Here is a 27270-nt window from a genome sequence, read left to right as displayed (position 1 = left end):
TCAATGCATTCAGAAACATAGGACTAGATTAATTCCTTTAGGGCTATACCAAAGACAAAGTTGAAATAGAGAAGATTAGGGATAAGGCCCTGGGGAGCGCCAACTTTGAGAAACAGAGCCAAGGGACAGAAGAGATACAATCAGTGGACGGGAGAAAACCAGTTGTGATGCCCTTGATAGTCATTTTTCTTACCTTTAAAATAGGAGAAAAAATACCAGCCATAACTACCACCCTGGGAGAACTATAAGGTCACATGACACACTGTGGGTTCAAGAAAGGGACTGTAACTTAAGAAAAGGGAACATATTTAGAGAATAACTTTTTTAAAAAATTAAGCTCATCTCTGCCATGTGCTAAATTTATGAATTGAGGCAAGTCACTTTTCTTCTCATTTGCAGTTTATAAGTCTGTAAAATAACAGTCTCCTCACAGCACTTTTTTCTATAAATCAAATGAAGTAAGATATGCTAAGCACTTAGGTTGACCAGCTTATAGTAGGTACTTAAAACACAGTGCTCAGCGATGCCTTGTTGGCATCATGGTCTAGTAGAAAGAGCCTGAACTTTCGCCTTGAATAGACTCTTGGCTCTGCCAATTCACTGGTATTGTGACCTATGCAACGTTATTGAATCTCCCTGCATCTATTTATTTCCTTACCTATAAAATAGGGAAAATAATAACTATCACTTGGTGGTATAGTGAGGATTCAAATGACAGATACAAAGTTCCTAGTAAACAGAAACCACTTAATAATATATACCTTTTATTATATTTATAATCATTATTGCCTAAGCTGCATAGCTAGAGCATGGCACATCTCAGAGCTCAGGTACCAAATTCCAGTGTTTGGACTCTACATTCCGTGCTCTTCCCACCAGATCCTGTCACTCAATAGCACTCTCCAAGCAGCGTGTTTCTCATCTTTAATGAAATGAATAATACTTTCTTTGAATTCCAGTGTCCCCTCTTCTCCCCTACCATAAGTCCACAATCATGAACATCTATGATCTAATGGTTTTACAATGCCTTGGCACTCAAAATAGCTGCCCTGAGAGGTAAAAAACAACCTCTTGGCTTCTCCACCAGGATTGTAAAGGTGAATAGCAAAAACCTTTTCTTTGAGGTCCCTGAGTAGTTAGCTAGCAGGAATGAAGAGAGGGCTGAATTCCATATTTACCTACGATGGGGTTGTGCTTTCATACGCACTCAACATATATTTTAGGATTAAAAAAATAGGAGCCCTCGGATGCGAAATTATTTGCATATTTGTCCCATCTCTGTTTTGGCATTAAAAATTGGTGAGGAAAGAATGGTTACTAAGAATAAATATTATAATTACCTTTAGTAAAAATTCTTTGAGATCCTCAGATGAAAGATGTTTATAGGATATTATAGGATAGGCTATGATTCTTCCATGATTAGCTATATCCTATTCTAACAGTACTTAGTAAAGTGTGTGAATAACATTACTAACATGGATATTGTATTTTATATTTACATTTTCAGGGTTTTATTGCTATGTGAATATTATTCAAATAGTTTTCTCTAGCCAAGTTCTGTGTGTTTACTTTGAATAACAGACCTTCACTTGAAACAAATACTATTAAAATGGCTCCCACACAAGGAAATAAAAAGAATTGAGATGAAGTTGACTGGTTATACACATATACACTGAGCATGAAATGAAACATGAGGAAGAAATATAAAGCTTTTGAAGGAGATAAACTAGAGTTTGAGTGGTTTATGTAATAAAATGAGGAATCAGAAACAAATTCTCCATGAATTAAACTAGGCTACATTTGTGTTCTTACTGGAGCCTAAATTCACGCAGTAGGCACTATGAATGATTCCAAAAGATGTAATTTTCACCCTCAAGGTGTTTACAGGCTAGCCTAGAAAGATAACACACACACACACACCCCTCACAAAACGATATAGGAAAATGGTGCAAATAATATAGAAAATAATAGTTAGCTTAATGTTACCTCTGTAATCGAGGCCAGAAAGCAATCTACATATATGAATATCTACACAAATACTTGAATTGAGTGTGTGTCAGGACATCTGATTTATTTATTTTTTCAAACTAACATCCAGGTCATCGGGAAGTTTTGCTGCCTGTGTAAAGCATTCTGATCAATGTAAGGTCATCACTGTACCTACCGGCCTCTTTGTCCTGTTATCCTGATGTGATACACTAAGTAGTGGACAAGCTTTCAAGGATCCCTGCTGCTTAGACAAGCCAATTGAATAGGCCACAGCAGATTTGCTGCAGGAAATGCTTGAGTCTCTTTAGGTTCATGCATACACCACCAAATAACCTAAGAAGAAGATATTCCTTTGGAAATCCCAGTATCCTAGAAGAACTATCAGAATTTTAGAATCAATAGTTTAACAGCCAATTAATGTGACTGCCAAGGTCCCCTGAAGGGGAGTGATGGGGCAGTGCACCAAATTCTCAGGGAGGTGAGGCAGCTGATAACACAGCTGAGTTGGGAAAGGAGGAGCTCTGGGTCTGTGCAAGAAAAGCCAGGTGAACCTGTGTTCTCCATACCACACTGACAGCAGGACTGAGAATGACCAGTCACTTTCCAGTCTTCAATGGAAAGTCTTGCACAGGTGCGCCTATCAATTTTGGAATGTTTTGTATTAGAGCTACTCCATAGAGAAAACAGTTTCCTGCACCATGGCCCTTGGAGATCAGCTACGTACCTCTTTATAATATTACTATCCCCTTTCTCTCCATCATAGTTTTGTGCAATCACCAATGTTCAGTCCTAGTCCCAACTCCTCTGTAAAACTATCTCCTCCTCTTTCTTCTCTGGCTTCCAGTAACACTTCCTGTGCCACATTAAATTCTTATTTAATATTCAATATTGCAATTTAAATGCTTCCTTGAATTTACCATATTCTTTTATATAGAATGGTAAACTTTTCTAAAACATGGACTGTATTTCATACTTGTTTATTTCTTAGCATGATCCTTTGCATTTCATCTTTTAGATTTCTTAATGCCATCTGTTAACTGAACAATGAATAGTTATTGAATTGAGGCTGTCACATATTGAGTCTTTAATGAGTAATGCATATAGTCTTTCACATCAAAACCAGGACTGAGGGCACCTGTGTCAAGCTTTTCAAGCAGCAGCAATCATGACACAAGGCAACACAAAAACCATAGTGGAAGACATTGACAAACATCTTTGGGTATCTTCTAAGTACCCAGTAAAAGCTAGGCATTGGGGATAAAATGTGCTATAAGCCTTTTACTCCAAAGCACTAGGTTCTTGGAGGTACTATGGTTTTGATTTCTAAAGTCAATATATGTCTGTCCTCATATAGTCTCTGAAATGTGTTAAAATACATGATTACAAAACAGCCATAAATACACACACAGAAACTACTCTGGGTACTTCCATAAAACCAGAGCAATATCATCTGGCCACCCACACTGGTAAATTGCTTCAGATGATTCTGTACATGTGTAGACGCTCTATGCCCAAGACTTTATCATTTCAAAGGAACAAATGAAAACTGATAGGCACCAAAGATAGCCCAGTCTTTTCTGTTGGCCCTGTTTGTTGATTGTTGATGATGTACTACAATGAAGACACATATTTGGCTTGTGAGCTTTCTTTAATTGTTATCTAAGACCAAAAAAAAGTTGTTAATTAATAAAATTTTTCATTTTATTCATACGTCAGACAAAATTTGCCCATTTAGGAATTCTGTTCAAAAGAAATGTAGTTTTGTTGAACTCTGTATAACTTTAGAAAAATCTGAGTCAAGTTGTGGGTGCCCCTTGGATAATTCTTGAGTAAATCCATCCCCTCATGACTAGGAATTTGCAAGAGATGCATACTTTCATTCAGAAACCACCCAACATCTGATGGTCTCTTTTGATTTGGCTTTAATCAGGAAAAAAAAATCTTCTCGAGCAACTTGATACATTCGGGTTAAAACTCAAAGAAACACTTGAGATGAAAATGCATTCTGTTTTAGCCCAACTAAAGATTTCACAAACTCCTTGCAAATTGGTTCTATGCTCATACTCTGGTATCTCCTGTATCTCTATGATAAACTCAGCCCAATGAATCAAGTGCTACACACATATGAAATGGCATGTAAAAGATAACAGGGAAATATAACTACCTAAATAATTTTGTTTACAATTTAGTCCTACCGTTTATAGAGAAATATAAAAGACACTACATTTCTAGGAAGAAACAGCTGAACAACAGATTAGCCATTCTTCCTCTGGAATAATTCATTGTCTACAAGCTAATACGTTTCTGGACCTGGGTAGGTGTATTCCATAGGACCCCACGATATGCGCTCATATACTAGCATGCTACTCAGGGAATTATTTCTTAATCTGACAGACTCGTAACATATAAAATCAAGATTAGTGCTAGGTGTCAAAGGGCAGAGCTAAGTGATTAAACTAAGTTCCTTTTGAAGACAGACATGAGGAATTCCAAACTGTCCAACTGCTTTTCTTGGAAGGTACGCAACCCATTTAAGATACCACATTTTTGTTCCTTTTGGTTTTACTCTGTAATTATTTATATATTGTGACGGGTCCTCTGTTAGGTATAGGAGTTATAATGATGAATAAGACATGAGCCTATCTTTGAGATAAAGGTACAACTGGCCATGGATACACAACAAAGCTTATATGGTCAGCTTCAGTCTGTTTTTCAGGCTCAGTAGCTCTGTCTAGAGGCTGGGGTCACGAATCTCCCTCTAGGCTACTACTCCCACCCTCTTTTGTTGTCAGGATCAATTCTGATCAGATCCAAAGTGACTGAACACTCCCTGGTTGGTAATCAATCCTCCTAGGCCAGAGCAACCACTTGCTTTCCAAGTACTCATAAATGCCAATGACTAGACTTAGCTCTTTACATTGTTTGCTTAAATCCTCACTATAAACCAACAGTTTTATTATGCCCATTTTAGAGAATCAGAAACTGAAAGTCTGAGAGGTTACATTATCTTTCTCCAAGTCACATAGTTAAGTGAATGACAGAGGTGGATTTGAGCCTAGATGTGTATGGGACCTCAAAACCTATTTTTCCAGGAATTCCAGGCCTGTCTCTAAACCCCAGCTGGGTTCAGCAGCTTACTCTCAGTTCTCACTGATGCTCACCCTCTCCCTTCCTACTGCCTCACCTTCCAAGAACCAGTATTCCAGATTCCCAGTGGCTGTCAACCATCTCCTCCATCTCCTGCTATGCATGTGCATAACAGACTATGCATACATATGTGGCCAAGCCCCTGGGTGGCACTTGGCCTTCCAGAAAGCAGCTCCCCAGCCACTGTCCCTGCTAGTGAGGACATCCAGTGCCAAATCCCAGCCCCACCTCAAGTGGCCACCCAGCTGTGGTGGAACAACCATAATCACACAATTTTGAGGAGACACAGCTTTCAAGATAACACCAACCTCCTTTCTTCGTTTTGCTGGAAGAATCAATAGTACAGAGGGTAGCTTGCTCTGTGCTTACAAAGTGCAAAAAAGGACACAAAGTGGGCAACTATAATCTCCCACACACATTTTTTTTCTAAGCATAAAGCCAGACTTGAGGTTTTGTAAAGTTTCTGGACCTCTCGTAGCATAACATGTACAGCAATACATGTGTTCTACTCACTGTTTTGATTAAAATACAAGTCTACATTTAGAAGCAAAAATAATTGTTTCAGTATATTCAGTTCTTTCCTCCCTTGCACTCATTTCCAAAAATTAACCCAAATAACAATACCACACACAAATATAAAACAAAGAAATTAACCCATGATCTAAAATAATTCTGACTTGGATTAATGTTCTCACTAATGAAAACTGCTGAACATCCCTTGTAAGTCTTAGGTAGATCCACCATGATTTCCTACATCGTGTATATGTAAAAAGCTCCTCTTGTTCAAGGATTCTTGAGAGCTTGGTGACACCAGTATTTATTATTTCTATTTTACAGCAGAAAAATCAAACGCCCAGAGAGGTCAAGATGTCTGCAAAGAGACACAGAGTGATGCAGTGGAAATCCTGTGTGGAGGTCTCCAGAAGGCTAATTTCTGAAGCCGTGTTCTATCCACATGACCGTGCTGCTGCTCATTAAGATGGTACCTCTCATTAAGATAAAGCATAATCATTAAAAATCCTTTAGCTTGCTCACATTAACTACCATTGTGCGTCACAGGTCTAATGCTTCATGAAAGCTCAGAGTGAATTAGACATTTTATTTAAATGCTACTTAACTAAAAGTTAAAAAGTATAATTTTCTATTGCAGCATAAGAACTGGAGAGACTAATTTGGTGTGGTTGTTAAATTTTACAAAGCCTGATTCTCAATTTTCAAAAAATATTGTACATTTATTTATTGAAGTGAATGAAACATTTGCTATAAAACTATTCAACGGAAAGTTTTTTAACAAAGCATAATTTACTTTTCATTTACAGAACAATGGAAAGTAGAAAGAAATCTCCTCCAAGGTATTAGAATCATGTACAGTTTCATATTTGACTAAAAAATTATTTCCCCAGCCTGTTTTCTAAACACTAAGGATATGCAGAAAAGTATCACTTGCATTCATCATGAAAATTACAGAAAAATGACTGAAACTACTGAGAACATTATTAAATAAAACATATACTTATTATCTGTCTTTTGGTCTCTGTCTTTTATTCTATGGTTTACAGAACATTGACTCTTTCTTACTAGTCTTCCTACTCAGAAATTAAATTTTACTCTACTCCCCAATGTGGGAAGTCAAAGAACTCCCACAAAACTTCATCTGGGGCATCTGAGGGTGAAATCCACACCGGGGCTGTAGATCCAAGTGTTCTACTGCCTGCCAGGAGTGCATCCTTTAAGTGTGGCAAATGGGGCAGAGGGAGGCCTTCTCTTCCCCCAGCAGATGGCAAGCAGAGTCAGAGGTTCTTTGTTCCAGGTGCATTGAGTTTCAAAATGAGGATAGGGCCCATTTCTCCTGATCTGATTATGCATGTGCACAGCATTGCAACCCAGGAGGCTAAAGCAATGAATATGTACTCAGATACATTCAATGTGATAATATGGAATTAGGGGGAAAATAAGAAAAAAATTATGCCCTTGTTACCACCCAACCATTCATATTCAGATCCAGAGCCAATGAGCTGAACTTGGCATCTTAGGCATTTGTCATGATATAGTTCAGGAAATACTATCAGAGTCTCCAGTCGCCTTGTTCAATGCAAGTATAAATATTTGCAGGCATGTAACAGGAAGTCTTAGAATCAAAGAGGTAACTGATATGACTCAAATTCTGTTTCCTGGCAGAGTACAATAGAGCAAGCATTATAACCATGTGTGTGCATATGTGTATGGTTCAAGCTTATCCATATGGGTATGTATGTTTGTGTGGTTCAGGGTGTATGTTTGCATGTTTGTGCAGAACCTGTCCATTATATGAGGTATAATGCTATCCCCATAGGTCACTGGCAGCCATGGAAGCACGCTGCTGACTTCAGGGAGCACGGGTTTCCACAGTGGACTTGCAGGGTGTCAGGTACAGGACCCAAGCAGCAACAGTGGGGTAGTGGTAAGGGAAAACAGGATGAGGCCAGGACCCAGAGAACATACAGACTCACAGGAAACCAGGTAAACTCATAAGGGAGGTCTCAGCAGCAGATGGATGAAGGCTGTCACAGGAGAGTGCAGTTCCATTCGATTCTATGCTTCTTAACAAAGGACCAGCATTTTATTAGTTGCTGTTTTCACAACCATAGAGTAGGCATACAGTAAATGTTTGCCCCATAAATGACTGAATAAATAAATGAAAATGAGGCAATGAGCAGAGGCTTAGATAGTTAAAACTAGGAAGATCCAACTGTAGGTATCAGGGATCCAGGCCACAAGCACTCCCAATCAGAATTTGCTACGGGCAAGAGACGGATGAACAGGCAGGGGGAGAGAGGCACAAGACAGGAATCCTTTACTGCAAGTGGAATAAACAGAAATAGTTACTAAGAAGAGCAGGACAGTTTGCATCCTGCAACCAGGATCCACTGTCAGAGGAAACTAGCCACCAGAGTGACACAATGCTAAGACCCTAAGCTGGTAACAGAGACAGAGGAAAAAGAAAGAGAAGAGAGAATGGCTTTGGAGCTTTTCCTTATTTCATTTACCTATTTACTCAATCACCAACTACATATTTATAGAATACCTGTTCTGTGCTGGGCACTGGAGATACAAAAGTCCATTTCATTTGGAAGGATATGCATTCACAAGGAGAATATGAATGAACAGACATTGATATATGTTCTTTGTGGAGCCTGGGAAAGAAGCCCACCCACACTGGCAGTAGCCTACAGCACAGACCATTGGAGGGTGGTGGGTGGGCAGAAGTGTCATCCCAGGTGGTATGCAGATTTCTACCAACTGACCTCTCCCCTTTTATGCACACATCATACCCAGTTCCTCATGAATCAGAAATGTCCCTCCTGCTCAGTTGCTGCTCCAGGTCCAGAATAGTAGCCAAATAAAGAAGCAGAAGATGATGGTGCAAAGATTTATCTTACTGTGATATTCCCAGAGAACTTCTCATGGAAGTCCTGACTCTTGGAGATTTTTTTAAAAGACAGGAAAACCATCATTTCTGTAGGTGATCAGATAAGTTTTACTACTTAGTATTAAAAATAAAATAATAAATGCATCTTGACAAAAGAATACCTCATTCAAAAAGAGAAGGTTTGGTGAAGACATGAGGTCTGTTATCTTCAGATACTTGAAGAATTGTCATATGGGAGAGAAACTAATCTTGTTCTGTGTTGCCCTCAAGAAGCAGAGTTAGGACCACTGGAATGTAAGTTTTGCCTTAATATCTGTATCTATATCTGCCTTGATATAATAAATAAACCATTAACATAACTTCTATCCATAGAAGAAATGTACTATCATAGGTTGGCTCAAACACACAATGCATATATGGACCGCTGCAAGCAAGGAATGACACAGGCACCTGCTGCATCAAGACCTGTAGAAACGTTAGACCTCAAACCATAAAAACCCTAGAAGAAAACCTAGGCATTACCATTCAGGACATAGGCATGGGCAAGGACTTCATGTCTAAAACACCAAAAGCAATGGCAACAAAAGCCAAAATTGACAAATGGGATCTAATTAAACTAAAGAGCTTCTGCACAGCAAAAGAAACTACCATCAGAGTGAACAGGCAACCTACAAAATGGGAGAAAATTTTCGCAACCTACTCATCTGACAAAGGGCTAATATCCAGAATCTACAATGAACTCAAACAAATTTACAAGAAAAAACCAAACAACCCCATCAAAAAGTGGGCAAAGGACATGAACAGACACTTCTCAAAAGAAGACATTTATGCAGCCAAAAAACACATGAAAAACTGCTCACCATCACTGGCCGTCAGAGAAATGCAAATCAAAACCACAATGAGATACCATCTCACACCAGTTAGAATGGCAATCATTAAAAAGTCAGGAAACAACAGGTGCTGGAGAGGATGTGGAGAAATAGGAACACTTTTACACTGTTGGTGGTACTGTAAACTAGTTCAACCATTGTGGAAGTCAGTGTGGCGATTCCTCAGGGATCTAGAACTAGAAATACCATTTGACCCAGCCATCCCATTACTGGGTATATACCCAAAGGACTATAAATCATGCTGCTATAAAGACACATGCACACGTATGTTTATTGCGGCACTATTCACAATAGCAAAGACTTGGAACCAACCCAAATGTCCAACAATGATAGACTGGATTAAGAAAATGTGGCACATATACACCATGGAATACTATGCAGCCATAAAAAATGATGAGTTCATGTCCTTTGTAGGGACATGGATGAAATTGGAAATCATCATTCTTAGTAAACTATCACAAGAACAAAAAACCAAACACCGCATATTCTCACTCATAGGTGGGAATTGAACAATGAGAACACACGGACACAGGAAGGGGAACATCACACTCTGGGGACTGTTGTGGGGTGGGGGGAGGGGGGAGGGATAGCTTTAGGAGATATACCTAATGCTAATTGACGAGTTAATGGGTGCAGCACACCAGCATGGCACATGTATACATATGTAACTAACCTGCACATTGTGCACATGTACCCTAAAACTTAAAGTATAATAATAAAAAAAAAGACCTGTAGAAATTGACTAGTGGCCTTTAGGTCTGAGAATTAAAGGGTACAAAGTTCCCACTCAGATCCAAAGATGCTGATCACTGCAGCAGTAATGTGTAACAGGCAATTCTCCTAAATTAGGTAGGTTAATAGTTGTATATCCTCAAGTGATCAGTCACTGGGAGCAATACTCCAGTCAATAGCAAATGACAGAAAATGAGATGGGATCAGTCCTTATATGAGCTAGAGGATAATTGGCTAGTATCCTGAACACTACTCTAGAGGGTAGCCAGAAATGTTCATTAGGACAGAAGGTGGAAGTCCAGGCCTGTGCATTCACCACATTGTCTTAGCTCTAATTTAGGGGTTTCTAGCTGTATCATGTGGAGTCCTAGTGTTCCAAGAAAGTACCTCATAGGAGTCCTAAAAAGGCTTAAAAATTAGGGATTTGGGATCCTCACCCCTCATTTCAAACAGAGCAGCTATTTAGTTATATATGCAAGATTGCTTCAAAGAACTGTCACCCTCTTTGACTCCAAGAAGAATCCCCAGGACCACACATAGCTGACATTTGAAAATCATAACTGTAAAGGAGTTTTAAGCCCCTCACATCTTGAGATGGAAAACTCAAGGCCCTTCCAAGAAGGAAAATCCAAGGGCCTAATAAAGTTCTCAGAGATGCACAACTGGGCCATGATAATACGGGAAAGAGCTTTGGAGATAGGCTGCCAAAAGATGAAGAGTTATTTGCTTTTCTGCCATATCTCAAGAGTCCCTGCTTGTCTGGGTTCACATTACTTTGTTCTTCTCTACCTTTACCTAATGTTGCTTCTTTGTTGGCTTTAATTGCAAGGCTCAGTAGGGCCAGGGAGGCACAGGGAAATGGAAACATCACTCTGAAAGTGGTAAGTTCCTGAAGACCATGATTATCATACGAGGCTTAAGCAAAAGGACTTCAAGTTAGAAAGGTAAAAACATTCTGAAAAGCCTATGTGTAGTCTAGTCCAGTTCACAAATACATGACAACGTGGACATGAGTGCTAAGGCATAAATTAATACTTGTTTGCCCAAAATGACATTGTGTTTGACATTGTACTCAGGCCCTGGAGTCACCATGGGTACCTAGGCTGGATTTAGGATCTTGGTTACCTGGCCATGAATATTCATGAAATCACACAACATGACATAGTAATATGGAAGGCTTCCGTTTATTGGAGGTGTATTGCTTATGACTCGTAATTGGGAAACCAGACACCAGGACTATGGCAGCACAATTATTTCCTGATTTTCCCAGCTATGGGACTGAACACACTGGTGGGATTAGATTTCAATTGCTAAGGGATACCTGGGGGAAGGCAGAGACAGTCTTTTTTAGATAACTTCAAACTTAAGCTGGAAGTCTGTTGTGGAACTTAGGGTATTCAGGCATTGGAACTCATCTACTGTTTTCAAGCCCCACTTCTTTTGCTCCCATCTTCAGCCTGAATTTTCCAGGGAGACCTCTCTGATCCAGTGCAATCCGATAAGCACCAGAATAACTTTGTGTTGTCATTAACACAATAAAATTGTATTTCTTATCAATGTACAATTCACTGAGGATGTTTTCATTGATGGGTAGATTTCTAGTTTTAGAAAAAACATATTTTTTTCATTCCGAACTATAACTTACCACAGTTTACTAGTCTCAATGTTTTACAACTTCAAATGAAGTCAAAGGAATCTTATTTTTACTTACATCCCTTTATATGTTCCACTTTTAAGATGTAATGTTTTTAAGTATTTCTTCTATGTATATTAAACACCACATCAGAAGGTGTAATGATTTTTGTTTCAACCATCAAATATAATTCAAGAAATTCATGAGAACAGTCTATTATGTTTACCTCAATTTTTTTTATCCATTCTGTCTTCTATTTTCATTCCCTTTCTGTTTAGATAATCTTATTTAGTGATTCTTCAAGAGTAGGTTTGGTAGCGACAATTTTGTTTTGTTTTGTTTTTGTTTCTTTGTTTTTCTTAGTTTAAGAATGTATTTGGGAGGTCAAGGCAGATGGATCACTTGAATCCAGCCTGGCAACATGGCGAAACTGTATCTACTAAAAATACAAAAATTAGCTGGGCATGGTGGGGCATGCCTATAATCCCAGCTACTTGGGTGGCTGAGGCACAAGAACTGCTTGAGCCAAGGAGACAGAGGTTGCAGTGATTGCACTCCAGCCTGGGTGACAGAGCAAGACTCTGTCTCAGAAAAAAAAAAAAAAAAGTAATGATTTTCATTCCTTTTACAAAGAATATTTTTGCTGGATATAAAATGTCTTTTTTTCTTTCAGCACTTGAAAGATTCTGTGTCAGTTTCTTCTGGCCTTCCTGGTTTCAAATGAGAAATTTGCCATCATTTGAATTGTTGTTTCCCTGTAAGTAGTGTGTCATTTCTGCTCTGGTTGCTTTCAAAACTTTTTCTTTGTATTTAATTTTCAAAAGTTTTGTTATAAAGTAACTTAGTATGAATTTATTTGGTTTATCCCTTTTAGGGTTTGCTCAGATTCTTGAATATGTAGATTTACATCTTTCAACAAATTTAGGAATTTTTTAGATTTATTCAATTTGTTTTTTCAGTTCCACTCTCTCTTCTCACCTCTTTCTAGTCTATTTTCTCCCCATTGCTCAGATTATGTAAATTATATTATTCTATCCTCAGGTTCACTGATTCTACCATTTGTCATCTCCACTCTAATACTGAGCCCATCCAGTGAGTATTTTATGTTGCTTTCAATGATTTTTTTAGTTCTATGATTTCCATTTGGGTTTTTTATAACTTCTATTATTTTTCTGAGGTTTTCATTTATTTCATTTGTTCCAAGGTAATTTGTAATTGCTTGTTGAACCATTTTTATGATGGCTGCTTTGGAATTCTCCTCAGATTATTCCAACATCTGGTTCATCTTGATGCTTATGCCTATTGATTATTATTTCTTACTCAAGTGGTGATTTTATTAGTTCTTGGTAGGAGGAATGATTTTTTAACTCGTATCTGGACATTTTGGACATTATAGTAATGGAGTCTGATCCTATTTAATTTTCTTTTTTGTTGATAGTCCCCCTGCTGAGCTCCAGTGTGAACACTAGATGGGTATGTATGTCTAGCTTCCCGCTGGGCCTTGCTGACATTATCTATGTAAATGTGGAGTGCAGACTCACACTGCCTCATTAAAAATTATTGGAGTGGAAGTCGAGCTTCCTTTTCAGCCCCAAGGATCCCTTCCTGGTTAATTCACACCACCTCACTGCCTTCAAGCAGGGTGTAAGCTCAGCTACACTCCCCACTGTGCCCTACTGGCACCAGTGATGGTGAAAGCTCAGGGCTGACTAGACCCACCTTGTACCATCTTGTTTAACCTCATTGATTCCAGGTAGGTGTGGAGCCTCAGGTCCTTGCTAAGCCCTGCTTTCATTGGTCTAAGACCATCTAAGTCTCACTGCTGCTGTTGATTCTGGAGGCTAAGCTCTCCACAGGACTCCACTTTCCTGTTTGTTTCCTAGAGTAAAATGTGAGCTCTGTGAAAGCAGAGATGTGTTTGGTTCATTTTTATATACCTATAAACTCACATGGAGTAATAAAAATATTATTGATGGTTACATAGATAAGTAAAATAACGGATTTAAAAGGCGATGAAGTTAGATGAACTTTAAGGGCTCAAAGTCCTGTCATTTTGTAATCTGTGATTCTAAAGTGTAATTGTATGGTTCAGTGACACAGAAATTCAGAATTTCCCCACATCAGTGATGGGAAGGAAAGAGCCTAGATAATCTTTTCTATATATATTTAGCATTTTTAAATACAAGATTTAGAATTATCACTAAAATAGAGTGAACCTCTACTTTCCTGGGTAGAGAATTTGATTTGAACCCTCATAATTTCCACTGGGGGAAGCCTATACTGCTTCTTTCTAAGAAGTAATTTAAGTTTTTCAGAACAAAGAACTACATACGTCCCTTCCCTTTTCCCCATCTAGATCTACTGGGAGGCCAGAAGTCCACAAGTTATAGCTTTGCTGGCTATTTCCCAGTAATTTGCTTTCAATTTTAAAGACATGTTATCTGGAGTCATTAAGTTAACAACACTCACCAGTGTACCAACCCTGTCATCCATCTGCTTGTCAAATGATACCCTCCTGTATCTGCAGCTTTCATCTGGTTTTCAAAGCTGTTGAATCCAGCTCCAAGGTAGTCCACCTTCTCTTCCAAGCTACAATATTAACTCTCAGCTTTCAACACCAACAACTATGCAGTGACTAGCAGTCCTGCCCATATACTACTTTCCATTATCGGTGGTCTTTGGAGTACATTTAAACCTTGGAGAATAGTAAATGGAGAACATCTTAGGGATCATAATCCCTAAGATTATTTTTTTAGAAATGTGCTTCTAAAAAAGTATCATGTCACCATCACTCTTCCTCAACCAAAGAGTCTGAACCCTGAGTTTTCAAACCTTTCCCGTATGCTAGTTTATTTCTTACAACTTGAAAATCCCCTTCCTTCCTCATCCCTGTGAATAAAAATAAAAATGTTTGTCTATCTTTGGATAATAAGCAAGACCTTGACATTGCTGAAAGAGAATCAAACTATGATCTTCAATTACAGAGAAATTTGGTGAGTAAACGGGGCAAAGGGAATAAAATTGCATTGCTTTTTAAACATCTTTTTCTTTAAAATGGCTTTTCTTTAAATTTCTTGACCTGACAACCAAGGTCCTCCATTATATACCCACAACCTCACATTTCTTCACAAACCACAATTACATACCTCCACTCCAACCACACTCATTTTCATTGTATTCTGAAAGGCCAGTTATCTGTTTTCTAATTTCCAAATCTCTGCTCATGAGTCTCTCCTTCCTGAAAAGCCTGCACTGCTCCCTTCTGAATGTCTTGCTTCCTTCAAGACTCAGCTCAAGCTCCAGTTTCTCTATGGCTATCCCTGCAATCACTGGCATCTTCAGTCTTCATTGGTCCCTCATTTGGAACTCCTATAACAGTTATTTTCTGCATCACTCACTTGACACCTAACATTCACTGCTTGTCTTATTATCCTTCTAAATCAGTTCTTAATCTTTATTATTCATTCAAATCTCTTAGAGTGTTGTTAAAAAAAAATTTCTTTGATTCCACTGAAGAGACTCTGATTTAGTAGGTTGGTAGGAATAATTCAAAAGAGGGACCCCAAAGACTCCAGTCCCCTGTTTATTTAATCGAATACTAACCTACATACTGCTGAGAAGGGATTTTGCAGATATAATTAAAGTCTCAAGTCAGTGCACCTTAGAATGTCTTAAATTATCTGGGTGGGCCTAATGCAATCATAAAACTCCTTTAAAAGCACAGAGTTTTCTCTGGCATATGACAGAGGAAGTCAGAGAGATTCCAAGGATGAGAAGGACTTCATGTGCCTTTGCTGGTTTAAAGGTGGAGGGGCCATATGGAAAAAAAAGTGGGTGGCCTCCAGGAGCAGAATGTAACCCCCGCTGACAGACGGCAAAGAACTGATTTTTGCTGATAACATGAATGAGCTTGAAATTGGATTTTCCTACCAGAGCCTTCAGAAAAGAATGTAGCCTTGCGAGACTCAAAATTTTGTCTCATTCTAATTTTGTGAAATCCTAAGCAGAGAACCCAGGCAAGCTCACCTGGACTTCTGACCTTCAGAACTATGAGATAATAAATAGATGTTGCTTTACACTACTAAGTTGGTGGTAATTTGTTTCACAGCAATAAAAAGCTACCATAATAGGTTTGGGGCTGGGCTCAAGAATCTGTATTTCAACAAGTAGGTAGTCCCTAACCACAATTCAAGAAACCTCATCTAAAAGTTTTATAATTTTTGCTCTCCTGTCCAATAATCTAGGTTCACAACTAGTTTTCTACTTGGGAAGATAATGTATTTGTCCCTTTAATTTGTAATTAATTCCACCTCCACACTGAGAGTCTCTGTCTCAGGATTTTCCAAAGTCTTTTTACTTTATAAATCTCCCCACTAGTTACATAAACTAGTTATAGCCGAAATGTAATACCTGAAGCCTGTATTTGGACAAGTCCTCATACATGGAGAAGACAAAGAAAATGCTGTGAGTCCAAGAATGATGCTTTCTGGATGGGCCATTAATATCTTTGTAGTTGTGCCTTGACCACACAGGAGTGCACAGGAGTCTTTGAGTCTATGAGTCAGGGTTCAATAGGAAATCTTGACAAGGATACCATAAAACTGGAGTTATAAGAGTCACGCATTATACTGGTTTCTCTGCATGACCAGCCACTCCAGGTGTTAACAGAACATTTACCAGATAACCCGCAGTAAAAGGTAGCCTTCTTTGCAGTCTTGAGGAAAAGTGAGGCAGTGAAGAGCAGGACTTGAGATTCCTGAATATTTTGAACTTCTATCATCATTGAAATTCTCTCAACTTTCTTGATGGAGGCAGTTGAACAAAGTCTTTCCACAAAAAGAGAATCATCAAATATTAGTGATGGAAAGGAACTTGAAACTCATCTAATTCAAGCTCTCACTACAAACTCTGCTTAACTACTTTCAGTGATAGGGAGCTCTCCACATCACAGTTTAGCCTGCTCATGTCTGAACAGCTCTGTTTAAAGAGCACTTCTTCAGGCTGAGCTGTAATCTGCCACCCTGTATCTTCCTCCCGCCTGATTTAGGGAGACTTCTGCAGCCATGCCAACATTTAAAGACCACCATTATACTCCACTCCTATGCTTTGTGAGTTTTTAAGGAAATATCCCCATTCTCTCCAGTATTTTCTTGTTGGATATCATTCCCACACCATTCCACATGCCTGGTCTCTCAGAAAATCAACCATATCAGGAGGAGTATGGAGAACAGCCTACAGAAAGCAGAGTATTTACAAAAACAAGAGATGATAATGAAGCAACAAAGAGAAATAGAGAGACAAAAAGAGAAACTGACACACTTCAAGGCCAAATAGTGAGTGCACAGTCCTTTATAGCTCTGAAGTTCCAAGAGAATAGACAGGATTTGAAGTAGCATATTTAAGAGCATCGCTTCCTTAAAAAATAATTTCCTATCATCACTCCACTATTTTATAGACCCTACAGCATTTACATCCCGATTTCTGCCAGAATCATAAAGCAGCTGCAGTCACAAGCCCTAATGGAGTCTCTAACCTGAGCTGGAGAACAAAGAAGATTTTAAAGACAAAAAGAATAGATTGCAGAGGAGGAAAAGCAGCCCGCAGTTCCCACTTGGCCAGATAATATAACATAGTCTTTGTCTTATCTGTCAATATCTATAAGTCTGAAAAGCCAAATATGTACAGTGCTTATGTGTCTAGACAGACAGACAGTTCTAGACAAATCATGGAGCTGAATTTTTATGCTTTGGAAATATTTTAAACAAAGGTACTGCTGTGGAGGTCTTACAGTGCAAATGCCCCTAGCTCAAATGCAGCAGGAATCCGAGGAAGAATTTTCAGGTTCTGATGGAAGGGGAAAGATCTGACTTAACAAAAAAGTTTCTTTCCTATCTCCCCCTCCCCTCCCAGCAGCCCAGTACAACACCTGTCTCATCAGCAGGGGCACTCGGAAGGGATGGGCCTCAAGGCACCTCGGTCCCAAGATTCTCCATGCCTCATCCTTCATCCACGCTGCTCGTAATGTGCCATCACTGGCACAGTTACACCTGAACACTCTGGTGCTGCCAAACACCTGGCTTGATTTTCCACTGTCCAAATGAAAAATAAGCATAATCTGCTTTTTGAGGATACAGCAAATGAGGGAGTTCATGACAAATTGTGTTGGTTTATGCAGAATAGTGATAATAAGATACAAATGAGAATTTTTTGCTTAATGAATAATACTAATCACGTTTCAACAAATGCTGTGCCCTTCTAATTAGAGAGACTGCATAAAATCAGCTTAATTTATTTGTGACTAGTTATACAGAGTTTAAATATTTACTAGAGATTTACTCAAATGTTTGAGAGGATTTTTAACATTTCCTGTGGTAGAAATGGCCTGCCTAGTTCTGTGGAATGTGGTGACAGCTCTAACTTGTGGGAGCGCTCTGATTTTGCAGTGTGTGATGAAAATCCTGGTTTCAAAATGAAGAAGAAAGGGTATTATTGATTTACATACGAATTCTCCAACTGTTACTCATTTTCCTGATTCCAGCTTCCAGCTTCCAAAGTTGGTCCTCGAACATTCATCACTGTAGTACACTAGAGGGGATCAGCATCTTTTTCAATAAATTATAGGAACCATGACTAATTACAGTGATATTAACTATGCAAAGTATTGTGTAACTTAAAATGGACACGTTCATCATTTCAAATTATGCCTTTGACTTTTGATGGTCTAATACAGAAATACTCTTTTTGTACTAAATGTGTTCTTAGAATCTCTTTACAATTCTAGTTCTTGCTTGTGAATATACTGACCTACTAAATATAACCCTCTTGAGCCTCTTCAATGACCCAGAGCAATTATAGGAAGAACACACAGAGCACCTTGAGAAAATAAGAAGCAGGGAGATATATATGTGTTATGCCTCCCTAGCATCAAATTGGATACAAGAGGTCTAGTCATAAGAAATTTTGTTGAAATGTTTTATCATTTGTAGCTTTCAATAGCATTTTGACCATAAATTGGTTTTATTTGATCCTAAAAGCAACTCTGGGGCTTTTAGATATCCATGTCCTAATCTTCTGGAGGACAATACTGAGGCATCAAGAGGTTAAGTGATCTGTCCCAGGACACAGGGCTAATTAGTGACACTGGGGATGAGAACCCACACTTGCTGCTATCTAGTCCATGTTATAGTTTTTACACCAATTGAACCGATACTTCAGTTAGTTCATTAAATAATACAGAAAACTTCCAAAATTTACCCTTTACTCAAGCAATAGGAGTTCATTCACCCATTCATTAGTCAATCTATAATCATTTATTGAACTCCTTTTCTGTGCCAGGCACTGCATTAGATGCTACAGATAGAAAGATGAAGACAACAAGCTTTACCTTACAGAGCCCTCCCTCTGGTGGGGAAGATTGACATGTAGCCAGGGAATTATCAAACATCATGAGAAGAGCTATAAGGTCTGAATAAAGTGTTATGGGGGCACAGAGGTGAGGGAATTGTTTCTGACTAAAGGCAAGAAGTCAAAGGAGGATTCTCCAATGAGGCGATGGTTAAATTCAGTCTGAAAGAATTCACTGGGTTTTCCCCAGCAGACAAGACCAGAAAAGGCATTCCATATACTCGAAAAAGCAAGGCTTGAAGGACACAGTGCATCAGGGAAGCAGAGGCTAGAAAAGTAGGCAGGGGATTTTGTGGAGGGCATTGCATGTCACCCTAAAGAGTTTGAGCTTTATTGTATGCTGGCAAAGGGTCAGTTCAGGGTTCTAAGCAGAACCGTGATGGTGTCAGCTTTCTGCTTCAGCAAGGTCATCTGGAGAAGGTGTATAAAACGGAAAAGAAGGGACAATACTGGAGGAAGAGAAACTAAGTAGAAGGCTACTGCGGTGCTGTAGGAGCAAGTGTTAAGGATCTGAGTCAGGACTGGGGAAGCAAAGGGCAAGGGCTGCCTAGGAAAATGGATTGAAAGATATTTAGGAAAGGATGCGCTAATGGACTATACTTGTGGCATATATATTTGTGGTATGTATAGGTATGTTTTCCCCCACTCTCTGGTTGTCTTTGTTCCTTTGGTTTTTATGTGACATGCCTTATCAGTCGTTAAATTTCAATAAGGCAGGAACAAATATTTGTCAAAGGGAAATTCTTATTTTTTTGAAATTGTACCTTGTGCAGTGCTCACATTGTAACAGGTATATTCATGGAAATGATTTTTGACTTACGATTGGCTGACATGTTATGACGTGGTGAACTTTCCTCCAATGTACAGAGAAAACGACGTCTACATCAGAATTGAAAATATTGTGCCTGAAAGCCCATATACTTAATAGGGAATATTTTTAATTCCTAAATATACCTTCTCCTCAATACCAATTGCAAACAATACAGCAAACCTCAAGGCAAATATGTGTTCCAAACCATAATATATAGCCCATACTTTAGGCCTTTAAGATGGCATATTGTATGTCAAGATAGCTTGTGACAACACTTAATTCATAGTCAAGAAAAGGATCATATAGGAAGCGGGTTGAGTGCAGACCCGCTGGAGCCAAATGCCCAACTTCAAATGTTCCCTCTATTATAAAGCTGTGTGACCTTGAACAAGTCATTAAACCTCTTTGTGTCTCAGGGTCTTCATTTGTAAGAGGGGACTAGAAACAGTAACTACCACAGAGGTCATCATAGGTATTGAAGTATTGAGTCATTATATGGACAGAGCTTGGTATAGTGTTTGACATTATTATTATTATTATTATTATTGCTATCATAATTGTCAGATTAAAGAAAGACAGGCTGAGGCCTTAATAACATGATGTGGTTCTACCCAATACTCTTAGTTATGACAACAATAGTATGGCTATTTTCAAAATCCAATATAAGCAGCATAGTCATTAATTACAAAAACAAAGGAATTGTCTTTTAATCATAGATTTCTGATTCTGAAAATATCACTAAGTTAAAAAAAGGTGTTATATACATTAAGGGATGCTCTATACTGAACAGGCAAGAAATCTGGAAGATAAAGGGCCTTGCTCAAGGTTATCCCATTAACAGGTATCCCAGAAGGGATTTGCCCTGAGGTCACCTACCTATAAATCCATGTGTCCAGCCCCAGTGATCAAAGTGATTCTTGGCCTTCAACAGCTCACGATGAAGAACCTTCATTCTCTTAGACAAAGTTGGCCTCTCCAATGTGTTAAGTGTTTTAGTAGGTTTTTCTCAAGATATTCAACCCCATTATATATTATTCTTTTAAAGCCAATTCAGCAACCTGAACATCATGTGGAAATTCACATGCAAATGCATCATGGTGAAGTAGAGGATTTTAAACAACCTTCTAAATATATAGCATCCTCATCTAAAAATCAACGTACTGAATATAGGTGGACATTCAGAACCTAGCATGATTTAGACCTTGATCATTGCAAGTACCTTTTAGAAAATGCATGGGCTCACGTTTTATTACTGTGATAAAATAAAAATTAGTTGATTAAATGAAATTTAAAAGATCACTAACTTTTTTTTAAAGTATTTAATGAAATGACCCTGTAAAAACAACCTATTAGCTGTCAGATGCCTTTCAAAAATATGTAATGCATCCTAATTAGAACAGAAAAAACAAACAAACAGCTGAGGCCTTTAGGGTCCCTGAGATCATAAAACTTTCTGCCTCTTTTCTGACACCAACAGCTTTAGGCCCCATTTCACCACTGGACAGTTGGTGCTTGAGGCTGAAGCCTTGAAAGGAATCCCGCAGAAGCTCGGACTGAAGTTGTTCTGGCAGCAGAAGGAGGCCCTAAAAGCATCTGATTATTTTAAAATGTGCTTTCATTGTGCCGTTTGCAGCTGTGAGTTAATTTTGTTAAAAAAAAAAAAAAAAAAAAAAGGACCATTTGCTTCTTTAAAATCCAGGTTTTTTTCCCTCTGCAGAGCAGCTGCAAGGAGAGCAGCTTCAACTTCAAAAGCCCCGTTTCCCCGAGAGCACTGCTTTGGGAGGATGCCTTCCTCTTGCTGTGCTCCCAAAGGCACAAGCTTCCAAGGCTCTCTTCATTGGTTGACTTGTGCAATGGGCAGATGGATGGGCCAATTGCAGAACTGTAGAATATCACAACTGGCAGGGTCCTTGCAAGTCTTCTGATCCAACTCTCAGCCCTTTCACAGATGAGACACCTCAAGGACAGAGAAGTTAAGTGACTAACCTAAGATTTCATATCTATTTAATAGTAGCCTCATAGCGCATATAATCTAGAACCAGAGAGCAATGGGGTGTGGGGAACAGAGATTTAGGTGCCATCACTAGGCAGATTCTACCAGTGAGCATTTTCCCTCCCCAAGGCAGTATTTATCACAGCTATCCACAGGACTTCTTAAAGGTGCTTGGCCACCAGCCCCTTTATCCCTCCAGTACCATTTCTGAAACACCTTCTCAATCGAATTCTGGACTACTTCTCTCTTCCCAGTCACCATTTGCTCACAGACCCCTTGATTAAATGGGCTCATGCATGCCTCTCTCTACTGTACCATGCCTTACAATCTAACCAATTTGATACCATGTGAGTACTCACGTGTCTAGTTTATAGTTACTTCTAGCTTTTGAGACCTAGATTGCGAATGGACTTTCTTCCTTTTACCACACTGCCAAATGAGGTAAAGGAGTTCTAGATCCTGACTTTGGAGCTTCTTCCCTCGGTGTAAGATAATCAGTGTCGCCGTGAATCTTCCCATGTTTCTATACCTTTAAAATAAGACACACAGTGATAATCAACCCCGTCTCTGTCATTGCCCTGTTAGCTACAGGGTAGTTCTGCCAGTCACTTGCCAATCAATTTCACAGAATGTAGGTTGTGCCTCACCCAATTCATCTCCTAATTAATGAAGTGACAAAATTTTGACATTTTGTTGGCTTCTCTGGCTCTCGTGGGAATTTGGGGAAAAGGATTGAAGGAGGCTGAGAAGGAGAAGAGTGAACAAGAAGAGAAGATGCACTTAACGGGTTTTTGCTAATTTTTAGTTAATAAAAATTTTGTAAATAAATAATATTTTCTAATTATGAAAGCAATATACGTTCAGTGAGAAAATCTTTTCAAAATACTGGAAAACATAAAGAATAAAATAAAAACCACTTTATTTAAGTTTCATCAGTTTTATTTTGATATAAAACCTCAATGCCATCTACCTTAAATGATTAGGTAATATGTTAGCTCATCCCAAAATTGGGGCAAACTTTAGTGTTATTTTGATTCAGAGACTTAACAGTGTTACCAGATACAAGGTCTCATTCCACCTCACTACTCTGCCTCTGTGTGGCAGTTCACCCTAAGGCTTGTTTTCCCCTGGGAGACAAAATCTCTTTCGATATTACCCAGGACTTCATGCTTCCTCATCCATGTCCAGGGAGCAAGAATGGGTATCCCTCATCCAAACACTGAATAAAAGTCTTTCAATTATCTCTCATTAGACCAAATAAAGTTATATGCCTGTCTCCGAGCCAGGTAATCAGGCCAAGATATTGGGGAGGTAGGGAAATGTTGGTCAAAGGATACACAATTTCAGTTCTGTAGGATGGATAAGTTCTAGAGATTGAAGGTACAGCATGGGGCCTACAGTTAATATTGCTGTATTGTATACTTCAACTTGGTTAGAGAGTAGATTTTGTGTTCTCACCACACACCCACAAAAGGTAACTATGAGAAGAGATGATATATTAATCAGCTTGACTGCTTAATGATATGCATACAAAGTAATTAGTTCACTTTGTATGCATATCGAAACATCATATTGTATACCTCAAATATATACACACTTTCAATTTTTAAACAAATTCTAAAAGGCTAAAATATTAATAATACTATTCACAAAATGGCTTGGGCCTGTTGTTCCACCTCTAACCTAAAAACCATAAGTAGAGGGATTAGACCCTCCCAATTGATTTGATCCAATTGACACTCCGAATTGATTTGAGTTCCACCCACAAAACTCAAGTAGAGGTCAGTCTCACCAAGTTGCATAGCTGTTGCATGTGGTGCAGAGGTAGGAGGGATAATGGAATGGATACTGGGGAGTCAATCACAGTGTCTTCCATACACCAGGAATCCCAGTGCCCAGGGAAGATGTATGTTGGTGTTTTTGTTATACTACGTAGCTCTGAATATGCACATATAAGCTGTGGGGTGGGAGGTGGGGGTGATGTTATTACAAATCACCATTAAATTGTATATATTGTTTTATGACCTTCCTATTTTTCACTGAAAAATATGAGAGTTTTCTCATGCCAACAAATATTCTTTTAAAAATTATTTAAAGGGCTTCATGGAGTTTAAATATCACCTAAGATTTGGGCATTCATTAAATTGTTTTACTTTCCACCCTTACGAATATATACATACATACATACATGCATTTGAACATATATCATATATCATTGTTCACATCCAGATTTGTTTCCATAGGATAGAGTACTAGAGGTGGAATTGAAAGAAAAAGAATATAAACAAAAGTTTTAGTTACTTATTACGAAATCACTTAGAAATATTGTGCCACCTTTACACTCTGGCAATAGCATACATTAGCATGTTTAAGTATCTATACCTGCTATATTTTTTAATCCTCAAAATATAAAAATATCACTGAGGTTAGTAGTCAAATCTGTGGGGAAAACAAAAAAACACTAACTTATTAAAAACTTGGAATTTCAAATATAGCAACTCTTGATTTTTTTCAACCCATGATGCCTAGGCCTATCCGAAAAGCTAACACAAAAAACGATCATATTTGTGTGAGGAAGAAAACTAAGGTTTCCTGAGGACCTAGAGCATGTTACTCTATTAATCCTTACTCTTATACAAGTAAATGCAGGCACATAATTTGAGCTATCCTAAGAAAAAGGTAAATTTATCGACTCATATAAGGAGTAAGGTATAACTGGAAATGACTAAAAACAAAGATTTGATGGCAGCAGGATACACCCTCTCCTTACCTCTGCCTCTATCATGTCTTCTCCTACTGCAAATCAGGATTCTCTGAGAAACCAGGGCCCCACCTGCCAGCAGCTTCTGAGTGTGCACTTTCTCACCTTCACCACCAGAAAAGCTCGCCCCAGCCTCAATTTCAAAAATCCAGGGCTATTTCCTGATTGTCAAGGCTTAGCTCACGTGCAGATCCCTTGCTTTGGGGAGAGTGGCAGTGTGCTTCTATAGAGTAAGCAGTTACTACATGATTAGCATTCCCTATAAATCACAGACATGATCTAAGTAGAGAGAAACAGCTCCTCTAGAGGAGAATGGCATTATCAGAAGAGGAAAGGCATGCTAACTAGACACAAAAGACCCATCACACAAATATTATTTTTAAAGTCTTTAACTCCACGAAGTAGTTATTACCATAAATGTATAGAGGAGGAAACTGAGACTAATAGAAATCAAATCATTTGCCATGGATCTCTCTCTCTCTCTCTCACGCACACACAACCCAAAGTGATATAGCTGGAATTTAAACCCAGCTCAGTCTAATTCTAAATCCTATTCTTTCACTTACTATACATCCAGAAATATAGCTATTATGTAAATAAAGACACTGTGGTTAGATGGCAGACAATAATACCTCACCCACCCCTCCCCGGTCCCCTCTACGCCCCCGCCCCCACCGCCCCACACACACACAACTTCACAGTGTTGCCATACACTATTCTGGCTTCCACTAATCCATGTGAGGAAAAATGTTTCATGTGTGGCCTCTACCAGCTTCCTCTCTGAGCTGCAGCTGCCCCAGACTATTGTCCTGAACCACAGAGCTATGGGGAAAGGGAAGGCACGTATCAAAGGAAACAGCCCATCCTCAGCCCTCTCTTGGTCAAAATCTAGTATTTACTCTAGGGAGATATGCTGAATTTCCATTTGCTCACATTTCCATCTTTTTCTCTTCTGTATCCCATGAGAGAAGACTAACCTAACCTGTCTCTAAAGTGCATAAGAAGCATCACAGAGGAGCCCATTGCTTCAATCCAGTCCACACATTTCATTTTGTGGCCCAGGGAAACAAGGACCAGAGAAATCACATGATTTGCCCAGGGTTAAAAGCCCAGCTAATGTCATGCGAGAATCCAAACTCAAGGCTCCCATCTCTTAGGCTAGTGGCCATCCCAATCACATGAGGATGTTTCCTCATTCCAAATGGAGTGTGCTTTTAGGGTGAAAATTAGATCAGAAAGCAGCTCCAGAGAGGAAGGATGAAGGATGAGGAATATCTGTGCAGTCTCAAATGAAGAATACCCCACCCTGTCCTTAGAAAAAGATGAACATGGCAGGGCGCGGTGGCTTACGCCTGTAATCCCAGCACTTTGGGATGCCGAGGCGGGCGGATCACGAGGTCAGGAGATTGAGACCATCCTAGCTAACATGGTGAAACCCCGTCTCTACTAAAAATACAAAAAATTAGCCCTGTGTGGTGGCGGGTGCCTGTGGTTCCAGCTACTCGGGGGGCTAAAGCAGGAGAATGACGTGAACCCAGGAGGCGGAGCTTGCAGTGAGCTGAGATCGCGCCAGTGCACTCCAGCCTGGGCGACAGAGCAAGACTCCGTCTCAATAAATGAATGAATGAATAAATAAATAAGATGAACATGCCTCCAATCATAGGAGAGAAACAGAGTCACAGAGGACAGCAGTTGAATTAGGACTAAAGTGATATCGGCAACCATTTATTACATACCTATTAGGTGTGCAAATGACTATTTTGTGCAAGGTGCTGGGGATAGAGAAATAACACAGACAGAGTCGCGGGCCTCAGAAAGATAGCCGTTGGCTCAGTTGGTGGGGAAGATAGACATTAAACAAAAAGTTACATGCGTGATGGCTATTTTGAAAGGTCAAGTGCAGGATACCTTGGGAATGTAGGACCTATTGATGGCATTAAGAATGGCCTGTCAGCAGAGAGGAATTCAAGCAGAGATTTGAAGGATGAGCAGGATATATGCAGGAGCATATAGAGGAGAATGACTGTCCTTGCAAAGGAAGCAGCATATATAAAGACCTGGAGGTGAAAGAAAGTGATGATTTGGGAACCTGGCGGCAGGTTCCTGTATTTAGAACATCAAGAGTGAGGAAGAATGTGGGATAATTGTCTGGAGAGGCAAGTAGAGACCAAAATATGCAGAGCCCCATGAGCTATGTTCAGAAATTTGATCTCTATCTCAAGAACAATACAAAGGGTTTTACGCAGGGAGAGGTAGGATAATATCTGCATTTTTAAAAGATCATTCTAACAGCAGCAGTGAGAGATTAGAAGGGACCAAAGCTGAATGTAGTGAAAAACCTCTTAGGAGGTGTTCCCACTGGTCTGATTAAACCATGGTGGTGGCCTAGATGTGAGTGTTGACAGGGTGGAAGAGGAGAGGATGCAAGATTTGCTTCCACTGTTCCCTGAACCATACATACCAGGAAAAACAAAATCAAACCTAAAGTCTGTCGATGAGCA

The 27270-nt window shown here is 39.1% G+C and overlaps 2 long non-coding RNA genes across 2 annotated transcripts in view; both read right to left on the bottom strand.

Moving 5' to 3' along the window:
- The window catches only part of LOC103784402 (uncharacterized), an 837516-nt gene that overhangs the window by 516041 nt on the left and 294205 nt on the right, over positions 1–27270 (bottom strand). The window lies entirely within an intron of this gene.
- LOC117974590 (uncharacterized) overlaps positions 21287–27270 on the bottom strand; it is a 46589-nt gene continuing 40605 nt past the window's right edge. Inside the window, exon 3 of the long non-coding RNA XR_008626378.2 lies at positions 21287–22537. This is a non-coding gene — a long non-coding RNA (uncharacterized LOC117974590). The remainder of the gene's footprint in view (positions 22538–27270) is intronic.

The sequence above is a fragment of the Pan paniscus genome, chromosome 1 (assembly GCF_029289425.2).
Source record: "Pan paniscus chromosome 1, NHGRI_mPanPan1-v2.0_pri, whole genome shotgun sequence".
Lineage (NCBI taxonomy): Eukaryota > Metazoa > Chordata > Mammalia > Primates > Hominidae > Pan > Pan paniscus.
This window is presented reverse-complemented; position numbering and strand designations above follow the sequence as displayed.